This window comes from Notothenia coriiceps, unplaced genomic scaffold (assembly GCF_000735185.1).
Source record: "Notothenia coriiceps isolate Sejong01 unplaced genomic scaffold, NC01 NC01_scaffold00030214, whole genome shotgun sequence".
NCBI classification, from domain to species: domain Eukaryota; kingdom Metazoa; phylum Chordata; class Actinopteri; order Perciformes; family Nototheniidae; genus Notothenia; species Notothenia coriiceps.
In genome coordinates this window covers 447817-463990 of record NW_011362915.1, presented here as the reverse complement: position 1 = coordinate 463990, position 16174 = coordinate 447817, and the positions used below count along the sequence as shown (strand labels likewise).

The window sequence follows — 16174 nt, the reverse complement described above, 5'->3', positions numbered from 1 at the left end:
CACCACCACCACCCCACACCTCCAAAGTCTCAGGTCAACTGAATCATCAGGAGTCGGGGAAGATACCGTCACCACCTTCCACGAATAGCTCGCGAAAACCACATCAGTGTGACTTCAACGTGGCAGAGCCGGCAGCTTGAGAACACTCTCGCTCAATATCCAGGGGGACTCTGAATGAAGAGGTAATGAATCTCAGTTAACAAGGCCATTATCAGTGAAGGAACTACATCATCAGGAGGGACTCCAAATCCTCCAGGCCCTTACACACACTGGCCTTTTATTGTAGCTATTAACTGCTCAGGTATAACAAAAAAAGAAGATAAAAGTATCAGGCTTTTTGATCTGGTGCTGTACATCACCACAGTAAACAATGAGGCTGTATGAGGGGACACGGAGCCCAATTAGCCATCTCTGCCGTCAAGTATTTAAACAGCGTGCCAAGATGATAGCAGTAACCTGCATACTTTCATCTGTGCTCCACACTCATCAGCATGCTAGCACCTCAGCTGCTGCACTGCATCCTGGGTAATTACCGCTTCCCAATTACCACCCAGCTTGGTAAATATATATCAAATAAACAAGCAACAAACCGTCAATTAGGAGCACCCTTTCATAATGGGGGGTCCGAAATGATGTTTTTTAGCACGTGCCGAAGAAGGCTGGAGCATTGCACTTCAAAGCGGAGTTGCAGCGGTACATCTCACCATAACACTTTGTAAAATACTAATGTTTCTGAGGCAATTATTGTACGTGTCTAATAGACGAGAGCAACACATCCGGGTGCTTCCCCCCTGCGTCAGGGCCCCACTCCTTTTTGGGTGAAAACATTCGCTCTCATTTGACTGGCGGAAAATACAGATTCTGAGTTTTTTCGTCGTTCACAACCAAAAATGTTGAATATCATGTGTTTTTGATCAACAAGATGATCTGATTTATGGTTAAATTAAAAAGCTACGGAGGAATGATGTCTGTTCAGTCTGCCGGTAGACAAGTGTCAGGCAGCAGGCTAACATTTAAAGTAGTTTTTCTAACACTCAAAATGGGATTTCCTTGGCTTATTAGTGTTTTATATTTTAATCTACAGTCACTACTTTGACTTTTAACATGACAAATGTTTACTTTGATGATTGACGCTACCTCATTAGTATCACCAGCAGTGACGTGCTCTCATCTATAGAGAGGTGAAGTCCCTCCCTTTCCGGGGGAGCTCCATGGGACCTTATTTCGGAAAAATTATGTATTGAAGTCAATGGAGAGAAAAAGATTATCTTTTGATCCCGTTTGAATTGTGCCACGAATTACACATATGATGTTTGTCAATTCAAAAGATAATTTTGCAAGTCAAAAAAATTAAAATGTGTCGTAAAACTGTGAAGTAACACATTTTTTTGTGTGAAACCGCTCAATGAACTACATCTCCCGTCTCGCACCACACACCAAGACGGCCGTCACGTTGGCACATTTCACTTCTTTCTTTCAGAATGAGGCGAAAAGTATTAAAAGAGGTGAAAATCACTCCAAGTCTGGGCATGTTGAGAGCTGTACATACACACAAGGGGAGTTAGTCAGTTCTGTAAGAGCCAGCATGCGGGACCGGGACTCTGGGATTTGTAGTCTTTCTAGTTGCGTATTTTTCATAGTCTTATATTTCAACAGTTTTACGACAAACTGTGACTTTTTTGACATGGAAATTATCTTTTAAATTGACAAACATCATATGTGTAATTCGTGGCACAATTCAAACGGGATCGAAAGATAATCTTTCTCTCTCCATTGACTTCAATACATAATTTCTCCGAAATAAGGTCCCATGGGTCGGAAGTAGAAGGGCGGGACTTCGCCTCTCTATAGTGGTGAGTGATGACGTGGTTTGGTAGGCCAAGCAGGAAGTTAGCATCACAAGGGGTGACGTGACAAAAAGCAATGGGATATTTTTTATTTGATTTTGGAATATAGCAGAAAAATAAATGGTGGTAAACACATATACAGTATGTAGCAGACTTTAAGGTCTTAATGGTTCAAGTGGACTAGTAATGAACTTATGTTTGTTTTTCTGTGATGTTTTACCTTTAACATTAACATAGTAAACGTTAAACAGTGTGTGTTACTATGGAAACAGAATGTTGAGAGTAACTGTTTCCAACAGTTTATTTTGTTGCGTTTTCAGCTGTGTTAATGAACCTTACAAACGTTGTAAAGATAAACGTTTATGTTTATGATACCTTAATGTTTTATTGAGGAGGATAATCACTGTGCGATAGTACGTAAATATATAAGGTAACACTTCAAACAAACTACATCACGGTCACATGACTTCACCTCACCACCGCTAAGCTAAAGGTAGCTATTGTTCAGTATGATGATGTTTAGTTATCTCACTGAGTCACTCTTTAGCAACCACCATTGTTGAGACACATGGAAGCTTCAAATATTAAATCAGTGGGGGTAATTCATGTCGGAGAACATAAGAAGAAACTGTTCAGCTTGTGTTAACCAAAGACCTTAATTCAGGCTTTTAAAAAGAAACAAAAAAAACATGCTAAGTGCTAATTCATTTCCCAGTTTTAGGACTCATTCCTGCACCACTCTATCAGGAGGTGTTTAAGTTGACAAATGGGGCAAAATATACAACATGGAAACAGCCCTGCACCACAAAGACGAGTTCAAAAAGAAACATGGCCTTTTTTCTTCACAGACGAGTGAAGAGGGGACAGTAACATTGTTGAATTCAAAGGCGAGGAGAACAGCTGCAGAAACAGTCTGTCAACAAAATTTGCATTGCTGCTCTCTCCTCATCTCCATTACTCTCTCCTGTCTCTCCTCGAGCCCACGGAGCTGCCGGCTTAGATCTGAGTACTCTGATGGCTTATCACATAGCGAGCAGCAGGCTAAGCCGGAGTGATGCGCCCAAAAGACATGATCAAAGCGCACCAACTTTTCCACCCGGCAATGATGATGGAAGAGCAGGCCCTGCCATGTTGTGTTTCTTATTAGGGCTGCGACTGCCAACTGAAAACACAGCCAAGGAGTCAAGGATGAGGCCCTTAAAGATGTGCTACCGTAACCTTACTGTGCATTACGCTGCTGCTGCAGTTAACAGGGTTTAAGTGGTGGTATGTGACATCTCCACATTAGTCAGTTTCAGTTTTGCTGCTCTCTTTCTCATGTTGATTTAACAAGAGCTGCAGTCGTAAGAAGGCTTTGGCTATTTCCTGCTTTTATTTCATATCAAAGGGAATGTGTTGGGGCTTTGGACTAACAAAACAAGACTTGGAGAAATGTATGAATATTTTCTGATATTTTATTGACCAACAATAAAATGCCATAATCACCATGTAACTCGGTTATGAAAACAATAGCTACCTTTATTTAGCCTTTCATAGTATCTTAAGCTTTTAATGTGCAGCTTCAAGCATCCCCTTTTGGATAAGTCTTAATATTAGAGCAATTTGGTCAGAGTAAAGATTGTTACATTTCTCTCAGCAGTCCGTTACAAACAGATAGATAACATAATATATGGTCCCTCACAACTAAACCATAAATAAGCCACAACAACTGTACGAAAAAAAGCAAATTTTCACCCAAAAAAACCTGAAGGATCATAAACTATCCAACCGAATGAAAAGTGATTTCTGGCAACAACAGCACTAAAAAAAAAAAAAAACGTTATAAAACACAACTCTGAAGTGATGCTTCTTTTAAACCAGGGGTGTCAAACTCAAGGCCAGGGGGCCAAATCCGGCACGTGACTTCATTTTCTGTGGCCCTCAAGGGCTCGCAAAGAATATTATATGTTTATTATACGGTTACATGATGATTTACAGAAGCACGTTGCCCAAAAACTACATCTCCCACAATGCATCTCATTTTAGACTTTTTTTTCTTCTAAATATGCCTTTTTTCTCAGAATTTGACTTTTTTTCTTAGAATGTTACTACTTTTTTTTTTAAATGTCACTTGAGAGAAGAGACTTGCAATTATTTGCCCCAGACTTCTGCTTTCAGACGTTGTTAATTATTAAGTTATTACCCTATCTGATAATAATCCAATGCAGAGGCAATAATGTAATATAATACATTATTTTATATATTTATATATATATATGTATTTTTATATAGTCTTAAAGTTACAACCGGCCCTTTGAGTGCAGCCATAATGCTGATGTGAACAGCGATTAAATTGAGTTTGACACCCCTGTTCTAAACTCTCACAAGTCATTGCGTCTATATTAAACATCCCATTAAGGTCACGTTTAAAAAATTGCTCAGGAATAGCCTCATTCCAACGTAAACTGAAATATGCATTAGTTTCTCTTCCCACGACAACATTTCTTATAGAAAACTGTAATGACGGACAACATTTTTTTATAGTTACTATTATTAGGATCTTCAATACTTCCTCTGTGTACACTTTTAGGCCAAAAAGACAGGGACATCTTTTGTAAATGAGGATTTGTAGTTGTTTGAACTTTTGTAAATATTGTGAAGATTTAAACAGAAAGGATGAATCACTGACACCTCATCTCCCCCGGCAAAATAAACCAATCCACTTTAAGAGTAATAACAGCCACCTCTCAATGTAAACTTTCATCAAATTCTCTTAAATGTAAAAGCACATCATCCATCAGGTCCTGGGAGCCACATCATAAACACACACACTTACAAACATAGAGAGTGGACAGCTGATAGAAACAGGTGCTCAGGTTTCGCCTGGCAGCTGAGCGCAGTTTGGAGCATATGGCTGAGCCCTGGATGTCTGCAGGAAATGTTTGTATCTTACCTGTTTCAGTCCCAAAACAGACATGTGTTGTGTGCTATTAAAGAAGATCTGATGTTAGGTATTGCTTTCTAGAAGGCTGTAGTACTTACTCAATACGGGAACAGGGAATGGTGTGCATTTGGTAGCATAGAAAGGGGTTAAAGAAAGTAACAAAAGGGTGAGGGGATGTAAAAGAAAGTTGAATGGGTTTCACCACACTGCAAAGCAAACTTCCCTTAATTATTCATCCATCTGTTCCAATACTTCAAAATAACAACACTTCTAAAACAAACTTAAACCAATGGATACAACCAAATATGCAGGATAATTCTATTAGGCCTAAGTTATCAAATTATGGTACATGATAATGATCCTTTTACGATACGTAATTATCGTGCGTATGGTCACGATCATTTATTCAATACTGATTTATTCTACGATGTATGAAAATGACCATGATAACTTTTACGTTACGATTTATTGTACGATACTGTACATGGACCTGACGTGGATTTTTACGTTTGCAACATATCTTACCATACTGGAAATGACTTCGATATTTTTTAACGATATTGACTTATCGTAGAATATATGGGCATGACCGCTTTCATTTTAACATGAACAACTTAGCCCTCAATATATGGACATGACCATGATAACTTTTACGTTATGATTTATCGTACGATATATGAACATGGATCATTTTTACGTTAACAACATATCTTACCATGTATGAAATTACTTCACAGAACGTTACGTTATTGACTTGACGTTCAATATATGGACACGAAATGTAGTTTTTACGTTAACGATCGTAAAATAATATGAAATTAGATCATTTTGACGTTATTGACTTATCGTGCGTAACGGACATGACTTTGACAATTTTTGAAATGCCATAACATTTTCTTAAATGGACAATATGTTTCCAGTCCAACAGCAGCTATCCTCACAAACCAAACTTAGATATTTTCCAACAATTGACACAATCTGTTTGCCATTGATGTACTGTATTCCTGATACACAACACCAGCAGTCAACACATTTTTGCAAACTAATTGTAGTTGCATGAGCAAGGAGGACCTTTGTTGTCAGCATCCGTCCCTTCACTACGAACAGATGACACTAGAAGATAGTTATTAATGGCTGCATGGGTTAATGGTTGTCCTGAGCATTTGACTGTCTCCATAGAGACTGAGGAGCTCATCTGTCCACTCTCTGACCAGAAGCCAAGCCGGTGCTCGAGACACACGCACCTTAACCCTGGAAATAATGTTCTACTTTCCTTTTGTTATCACTTAATGCAGCTCTAATCAGCGTGCTGCAATCATATTCATATTGCGAGTAATCTTTTCCTTTGTCTGTGTGAATCAAACATGCAAAACTCACATGACAAATTCATTTACCAGAAAAATCCCTTTTATTCATCTGTCACTTGCCGTCTCGCTTTGTGCAAAAAGTGTCTCAAGCTGAACTGGTTCGAGGGCGTCTTGTATGCGAAATCAAATGAGGGGTGAAGCCGGAAAAATCAAATCTTAACAAGAAACAGTAAGAAGCAAAAATGCAGGACCTTATTCCCACACTGGACTGAAAATAACTCTCCTTATCGTTCAGCTGCAAGCGAGGGGTGCACAGTCAGTTTACTGCACAGGGTATTTCAATGTGTGTTCACAAATACTGAGCCGTCAGATGAAAGAGAGGGCCGCTCCACTCAGGGATGGGAGTCCTCGTGCTGAATGCATGAGCGACTGATTACTTTCTTACCAGTTGAACCTCGGCTCTCTACGAAAGAAGAGCCTGAAGTGGCAAAACTAGAAACAAGGGCTTTCCAAATAGTACAAAATCCCAGATTGGTGCGTCAAGGATCTTTCATTGTTACGATGCATACAGCTGCTCTTCCTCAAATTTCAAGCATTTTTTTTTTTTTGTACTTGCCCCCCTGCCAACTCAATGTATTCAGTCGTAGTAAGGAGCACAGAAAAGTAGAAGCAAACACAGGGGAGAGAGGGGACTGGTTTTCCCAGCAGAATGTCAGTATGTAGCGGCTGTGTCTAACAACAGGCCGAGAAAAAAGTTGCAAAGAAAGTTCATCCTGTGTTTTAAAACCTGGGTCAGCGTTTGCGAAGGTCCATTTCTGCATAAGTGAGCACACAAACCCCGGCGCCTGTTCAAATAGTGTGCAGCTCTCTCTCAGGCAGCTCATGACAACAGCCCAGCAGCAGCACTGTTTGATCTCCAATGTTTTCCTTAATCTGGGTTGTCAAGGTTCGCTTGTTGGAGGCTGTTTACTTTACTTCTCCTACAAAAAAGTGTTTTTTTTCCCTCAGACAATGACTAATCCAAAGACCAAGAAGGAGGGGAGCCCTGCCAGCAATAGTTGTTAAAGCTGCAGTTTCCCTTTTGTAAAACAATTCACATGGTTCTAGTCCAGCTGCAGACTTAACTGTAAAAAGAAATATTAGGGTAATTCTTGAGTGTGTAACGTTTACTCTAAATGGAAAATAATCTGCTTTAAAAAACTGTTTTCCGTCCAATTCTGTCTTTACAAACTAACAAATCCACATGGATTAAATACACAATATTTGTGTTTATATTCTGTATATACATTTGAAAGCAGCAGAGTAAAATTCATTATATTTCTAATTGTCTGAAATACACCTGTTTAGAAAATTGATCAAAAAGAAATTAGATATACATATGTTACATTTATGTTTATGTGCTTTTTAATGTATTTCTACAGGCTAATTATATTTCTAAGTACATTCCTTTTAGACAATAAATTAGGATGACATAACGTTAATTTTACAAACACACTATATCAATAACAGATCATTGTTGATTTGACAAAAAAGTTAGTATTTTTCAGAAGTGATAATAAAGCCTATTTACAGTTAATAAAAACTATTAACTTTAACCCACACTGGGGGTGACTTGACTGGCTAATAAACAGTTTACTTTTATAGCAGTACAGTTAAATAAAGCGTGTTAATTACTTAATGTTGAGTTTAAGTTACCACAGTTATAATGTATTATTTAAATCCTTTGTATTAGTCTGATGACAAGTTGACTGTAAGTGGAATATCCGCTATTAAAGTAACACTGCACACACACACTGAAACACCAGCCTGTCACACCGCTGAAGCCGAACAGCGAAATAAACTTAGTCTGTTAGATACAACTATATAACAGATATTAAAACTATTGTCTCGGGCAGTAGTAAAGCTTCCTCCGGTCTCTCGCAGTTTGGAGGACAGCTAACACGTGGGGGGAAAGCTCCCTCTTTGGTGTAACTCCAAAGAAATCACGGCACTCAAACTTCCCTTTCCCCCGTTCAAACTTAACAACTTTTAACAGGTAGCGTTGTAATTATCACTTTTTTAACAAACTAGGGTTATGAAGGTGCCTTTCCCTCGGGGGGTGGGATTTCATAGCCTCAACTAAGTTGCAACTTTCCAAAAAAAGTATAGGACACAACTCTCCAAAAACTACACTAAACAGCACTACCAGGCAGCCCACATGCTATTAATACAGGTGTTTCTTTATGACTTTATTGTAACAAATGTAGCAAAAACCGAAACTCCGTGTGTGTGCGTTTGCATCAGCAGGTAGCTAAAGACACGATACAGCAAATGTTAACAATAGGATAATAGTGAAACTTACCCGAAAGGCTTTTTTTTTTACAGCAGCTAACAGGCAGGGTACCGTTTCGCCAGTATGAGATAACGCGTGCAACAAATCAAACCGTAAACACCAACAATATCACTCCGCCCGCCTCTGGTCTGTTGGTGGCTGAGGTGGTGGTGCGGCGGAGGTGAGGAGGGAGGGGGGGACTAACTAACTCACTAACTTAACTACAAGGAGAAAAGAGATATCATCTTACCGAGGGCGTCGAAGAAGATCAACAAAATGTGGAGTTTCACACTCGCCGACTCGTTTCCCTCTGCCTCGTGCACAGAAAAGGCACTAGCTCCTCTGTTTCTTAATGTTCATATTAGATTTTTTTAACACGCCGAGCAAAGAAGGAGGAAAAAAAAGAAAGAAGCAAGCATCGCGGATTTGGATGTTGTTGTTTTGATGTTCCAAGTCCGTGACGTCATATCCACCTGCTGTAAACAACGATCATTGCATCGCGGATCCTTCATAAGAAACATCACACAAGTACAATTCAGTAGCACTTAGTAGGTTCCTTTCTATGGGGAAATGTAATGATATGCATTAGTTTTAGCTCAAAGTGTGACAGGAGAGAGGGGGCTGTCAGAAAAGCTAAAATGTCTAAAGCTGACTAATTACATCTGAGGCAGAATGAACTTATTATTATTTCCAAAAAGATCTTCTTTTTTTGTATCTGAGGATCATCATAACTGTTCCAACGCCTCACTGCAGAAACATGACATTATTTGAGATAATTACCAAAGATGTTTAAATCTCAAATGTGAGAAGTTTTAAACTATAATGGTTTTTTTAAATGACAGTGTGTATAACTAGAGGACAGTTTTATGATGTTGTCATTTGGCATGTGGGCCAATTCTTCATAATATGTTCAAGGTGGCATGCATCTTTTGCAACAAAGTAATTCAGAATCACTGCTTGACATTTTTGTTGTGGTTGAAAAGTTGTGTGCACTCCTAAATAGTCTTTCCTCAGCATGTCTGTCACAAGATGTGCAGAAAAACATTATGACAGTAATTAAAAACCTCTGTCACTTGGCCCTGAAGAGGAGAATGACCACGTGCCACTCCAACAGTCCAGTTAACAACTCATTGTAAAGCAACATTAATTTAACCTCAAGAGAAAATATGTTAAGTCCTTTTTTGTCCTTGGTCAAGGTCTTGAGGAGCACAGCTCATTTCGCTTTAAACGATATTCCATGTATCATTGCTGCATCTGTAGTGCTGCTGCTGATCTCTCTCATAGAGTCTGTTTGTGGGTAGAGAGCGCCACCCTCTGGCCGTGCACACACACAGGAACATAAATAGTTCCAAATAATGTGTTTTATACACATTTTACATACTTGTGTTTGTGTAGTACAATGTCCACATTTGTATTAGCCTATAGTCTATATATATTTTCAATTTGATTGCATTATTGCACATTTTTACTCAAATGCATAATTTGTATTTTATTGTATTTGTATCTTCTTATTGCAAATGTTTACTTAACCTATTTGAATATGTATATATAATTTATATTTTATTTTATTGTATTATGTTCTTATTCTTGAAATGTATATTCATATTTTATTTACATTTATTTGTATTTTCTAATTTGAGATGTTTCTATTGTATGTTTGTTTTGTTTCTACTCTTTTTATTTTCACATTGTGTGCCATTTTAACATGCTGTGACAAAAAGAACATCCCAAATTGAGATCAATAAAGTACATTCTATCTTATTTGTATGTATTTCTTTGTATTTCTTTTTAAATTCTGAAATGTAGTAACTGTCCTGAAACTTAATTTCCCTCGAGGACAAATAGAGAATTAATTATTGGCCTACACATCTCAGCTGAGACCTGTTATTATATTCATTTAATTCATTTATTTAGAACAGTTTAAAATACAAGCTGATGAGCTCTCTGAAGCTTAAGGGGCCGGAACACTTAATAAAGGTAAGTTAGGTAAGAATGGAGAAACCAGCTCGAGTGCGCTAGAATTTGAAAATACACAACCGGAAAAGATCTGCCACTTCCTTCAGACTTCCTTACAGAGCCCCTCCTCCAACACACACGAACGCGCACATGACCAATGAGGGCACGAGATAAGTTTGTGCACAGATGGAAGGCTGACAGGCAGGTAGGCCATCCAGTTACTTTAGCCGGGCTGGCTCAGATGATTGGTCGTGCTTTTTACAGCGCCACGGCTTCCACAGATGACATTTTTTAATGTATTTATTGTCAAAGCATTTAATTTATTCATTGTATCGGGATGTTAAGAACATACCATGGAATATAACAAAAAGTGTATTTGCAAAATATGTTACCAACGCATCTAAAATTGGAGAAAGTTCATGTATTATACAGAAACATTCACAAGCTAAAAACAGCAAATAGGCTACCCCAAACTAATCAAACCCTAACATTAAAAGATCAGCAAACATTAATGTATCAGTCTTAACATAAAACGGATAAGATAATAAACACTGACACGGGACAAGTGAACATTATTGTACAGTTTTAATACATTTCAGAGTAGAATAACATGTGTGTTTAAAGCTATTTAGATTCAAATTTTAAAAAAGAATGCTCTGAAACTTTTTTTAGCATCCTTTGGACCAATGTGAGGAATCGTTTCAGAGTGGGCAAGTTTCAGAGTAACAATCAGAGGGCTCGTTCCAACCGGCGAATAACATGGCTCGTTTCACCCAGCCAAAGAGGGCTCTTTTTAACCAATGGGCAATCTGAGGGGTCTTTCCTTTGGGCCAATGAGAGGGCTCATTTCACCCTTTGGGCCAGTCAGAAGACTTATCAGAGGGCTTGTTTCAACCAGTCTAAAAGAGGTATTTCAACCGGCCAATCAGAATGCTTGTTTCACCATTTGGAACAATCAGAAGACTTATCAGAGGGCTTGTTTCAACCAGTCTAAAAGAGGTCTTTCAACCGGCCAATCAGAATGCTTGTTTCACCATTTGGAACAATCAGAAGACTTATCAGAGGTCTTTCAATCGGCCAATCAGAATGCTTGTATCACCATTTGGAACAATCAGAAGACTTATCAGAGGTCTTTCAACCGGCCAATCAGAATGCTTGTTTCACCATTTGGAACAATCAGACTGCTCTATTATTTAAGTCAATTAAATGGCTAATTTCAGAGGGCCAAACAGAGGGCTCTTTTTAGAGGGCTAAACAGAGCTCCTCTCAACCTTCGGGCCAATCAGAGGGCTCCTTTTACCCTTAGGGCTCATCAGAGGGCTCTATCCTTTGAGTGGCAGGTCTGTACATAATGTGTCCATTTGTTGAAACTCATGTTGTTTTATTGTGTTTTTCTCCGCAGTGAATTCATGTTGACATGCTTCTTGAAATGTAATCTCTGATGGTATAACATCACTCCCATTATACTGCTAACAGGATTTGCAGTTTTGCTGTGATTTGTATACTGAGCCCGTCTTTATAGGATTACTGCAGTTTTCAAAAGGTTGTAAACATGATTGTCTGATGTAATTAATGAGAAAAACTCTCACACATGATCTTTGTAATTCTTCAGTGTCTCGATCTGCATGTCAATACTGGATCCACGAGCCCAGCAGCCAGTGTGTCTGCCTCTGAATGTATTATCCTGTTTGTCGGTGTGTTGTGTGGATTAAGGCCCTGACTGGATGGAGTGTAGTTACAAATTAATTGAGGATCACTATCAGTTACGTAACAGGCTCTCCACACACACGCGTGCACACAACAAAGTAATTAGCTTTCTGTTAATTAGGTAATTAAGCATCTGAATAGGAGCTCCTCTTGATTTCCAAAGGGGGAAGGATGGCTTTCATTCTGTGTTTTTCCCCTGCTGCTGGGGGCGAAACATTCAGACTGTAATGAAAGGGAGAAGCTGTGCACATAATGACCAATAAAGCATGAAAGGAGGACAGACTTAAAGGACAGGACACTTTGTTTCTGCAGTTGTACGTGTTGTTGTGCAATGTCTTTTTTTTATTTGTCATATAAAATAAACCACAAAACATCAATAAAGCAATATCCAGAAAACTAGGAAATAAAAAAAATTGCAGTTACTATTATAGGAAACATTATTATATACAGAAACGTGTTTTTAAAGTTCATTACTTTTCAATAAATCATCTCTAAATGTTAATATCATTATAAATAACCTTTCAATAAGAACATGAAAATATACTCAGTACAGTACATTATTTATATTGGCTAAATTGAAGTGGAAAAGTTGTGCAGTTGCAAAAGTAAATAGCAATACAGGTCACAAACTTATTTAGTTTTTGTATTTGCACATTTATTATGTGGGTGATAAATTATGACAATATCTAGATTTTAAGTATAATTGTTCTGGTTTGACAGCATCATGATACTGTCTTTATAAAACACATTCCCAAGAATCAAGTGTCCTTGCAAATGAAGCTTAACTTGTAACATAGGATTTGCGTTTGAAATGCAGCACAAAGGTCAGGTGTCAGAGTAGATCACAGAGCAACAGGAGCGTTTCTCTAAAGATCAAGAGGATTTTCTGCTGCGGGGATCAGCTGCTCTTTCCCCTTCAGACATTACAGAAATGTTTCTGAACGGCCGGCCTGTGGATGCTTATTATGTCTGACCGTGGATTTGGTTCCATGATAAGTGTGCTTTTGGTTTCTTAACCATTAAAAGGGTCTGATAAAGTGCAGCTCGGTGTGGGCACGGTGAGCTCAGAGAGGAGGTGGATGCCTTTTATAACCACATGGGAGAGAGACACTTTAATGTGTGTGTGAGTGCCAGGTGTGATTCACATGGGGCGATTGGGCACATAAGGGGGGGTGGACATTTAGAGTATGTGTGTGTGTGTTTTATCTGATCCGGATGGTTACTAATTCCTTTTCTTTATGGCGGTCATTTTTGACCGGGAACACCATGGGTGTTACAAAGTTGACTAAATCATCCAAAATTCAATGAAAGTGGTGATCAGCCATTTTATATGTTCAAATGTCTACTGTGAAGGATATCAGAAAGCCTTAATGCAATCGAATGTAAAACAAAAAAGGTTATGATTGATGAAAGTAGTAAATCGGTCAGATTTGACCCGAAGACAACAGGAGGGTTAATGGTCAAAATATTGTATTAGTGCTGTGGCTTTACTTAGAGATTCTACTTTGGAAAATAACAAAATAACTGTTGGGTTCTTTTTTTTGTTGCTTTGAATCAACCCCCTAAAATGGCACATATTATTCTATATTCATATGTATCTCCCTCATAGATGTAAATATAATGATGAACGCAATAAACTGTGCTCCACTGTCGGACACAACGTTTAAATAAATATTATATCCTTATATTTATCAGTATTCAATATTTTATAGTTAAAAAAAAACGTTTTGGCACTCATCGATGACATGGTCTAGAAATATAGTGGACCAATCATACGGTAGGCTACAATCAAATTAACACATGTTGACTGAAACTGATTTAATATTTAAATATTAAACATTAATGTGACTCATCAGGCTTTATCTCAAAATGTAAAGTGGCCTTATTGTACTACATTTCAGACAAACACACTACAGGAAAGGGAAAACCCAAATAAGCATAATAGTTAAGTCCTTTGAAGACCTTAAAGTAAATATTAAATCAGTTTCAGTCAAAATGTGTTCATTTTATTGTAGCCTACCATGTGATTGGCCCACTATATTTCATAATAGTTAAGTCGTTTGAAGACCTTAAAGTAAAAATGTTAAATATTTCTGTTCTCTTTTTTTTCACTGGCAATAAGCAGTGATTTAAGGCTCTTACTGTATATGACATTAACTCACGTCCACATGTTGTTAGTACTTTAAAAGAAGAAACAGGCATAATATGAATTGTGTTTTTCATTTCAATTTTATTTACTTTGCTCATGTCACTGCAAAAATCATGTTTACAAAGGAAATACTGTCCCCTTATACAGCAACTAACGCATCGACCAGTCTACAGTTTGACAACACAGTACGAGTGGTGAGACACACAATGACCGCAGAAGCATTCAGTTCACTGCAGCCTGCCCTAGTAGAAGAGTTATTGAAGGGAACGGATAGAAAAATAAGTTTGATGCTCCTTAACATGAACACGATCAAATACATGAGGACAGTGTTTCTTCTGGTTCTTTGAAGCAGCAGTTGACTCAATGACTATTGAAACTTACCATATTTTAGACAGAATTTAACATAATGTACATATCCTGCTAAATATGAGGATACTTCATGTTACTTGAACAACAATGCTGCATTTCTCTCAGCAAGTACAGACAAGCTTCACTATTTGAGCTTAAAAAATGTGCAGTATCTCTTTCGCTAAACACACCGTGACCCCGTTCAGGAGAGCGCAGGGTCTACTTTTCAACACGTGTATTGAAAGAAATGTCAAACGTGGCGTGCCTGAGGACATTCAAAGAGGCACCTTTCAGGATGGGTTTTGCTCTTTAGATAAATCTGAGTTTCTTCGGGGGGCGATATCAAGATGTGTTCTGATCCTCTGTGAAGGCTTAGTAACTGAGGGGCACTGGGATTGGAATAGGTAGTCATGTGCAATACTTCCAAGAGTTACCCTGATTTTAAAATTTGATGTATGAAAGTTTCAAACAATCAAATGGGGACAAACTCGATGAAACACTATTAAGATACAAACTACTTACATTTGTTGATTTAACTAAATATGATATGAACTGAGATGTCTTATGTAATAAACAGATACAACTCATTATGTAGAGCCATGCTCATCTGGTAAAAATATACTTTAAAATATTGTAAAAAGACTAAGTATGTATCTCCTACTTCTATAGAGTGGTGCAGCAATGATGTGTGTGTGTATGCTAGCACTGAAGTTAGCATCAGAAGGGCTTCCTCGACTAAAAGCAATGGGATTTTCTCGTAAAATTTCAAATAATACGCTTTTTTTTCTTCGCCAAACATGATTATGATACGTACATGTTATTTTCAGCACGATAATCTCCACATATTAAAATAACATTAATTAATTTAAAGCGTAAATGCAATCAGCAGAAATAAAAAGCTAACGTTAGCCTAGCCACAGACAGGCGGCGCATCACCACCGCTAAGCTAAAGGTGGCTAAAAGTGTATTTAGAGACTAAGGGCACTGGAAGTGGGAAACTGCTGACCCATTTCCTGGTTTGAGGACTCATTCCTGCACCACTCTACACCAGGGATGAACTGTGAGGTCTATATGCCGTGCAGAGAACAGGACCATGACAGTGCAGTTAAGGAGGAAATCAGAATGAACTAACAAGTTATTACGCTGGATAAACAGTCTCTAAAGAGTTCAGATGTTAGGATCAACATGAAACAAGGCATCAGTCATTAAAAGTTATAAAAATATATTGATAACTATTTCCTTGTTGAATGCAAAATAATACCCTTGATTAGGTTGTGGACAGTGCCTTTACACTAAGGCAGGTACAGAGTTCAGGTGAAAATAAAAAAAGTGCGTTACATTCGTTCAATGTCTTGATCGTCCTCCTTCAAAGGCATGATGGTCCATGTGAGCTGAAAGTCAAAGGGGTTCAGGGTGAGTATGAACATGTATTTTAACATGGAGGAGACTTTGTTTAAAGCAGGGGTGGGGAACCTTTTTCCTCAAGGGCCATTTCAATGTTTACAAAATCCTACGAGGGCCGTACAAATTATTGACCTCAACCTCTGCTAAAATCACAGCCCATTCATTTCGCCTTTCTTTCAAGCTGTGCAAAGAAAAAGCAACCTTTTAATCCAGATATCTTTC

At 38.2% G+C, this 16174-nt stretch overlaps 1 long non-coding RNA gene across 1 annotated transcript in view; it reads right to left on the bottom strand.

Annotated features, from left to right (window-relative positions):
• The window catches only part of LOC104959374 (uncharacterized), a 45580-nt gene extending 36972 nt beyond the window's left edge, over positions 1-8608 (bottom strand). Inside the window, exon 1 of the long non-coding RNA XR_799854.1 lies at positions 8419-8608. This is a non-coding gene — a long non-coding RNA (uncharacterized lncRNA). The remainder of the gene's footprint in view (positions 1-8418) is intronic.
• Positions 8609-16174: the final 7566 nt, after the last annotated feature.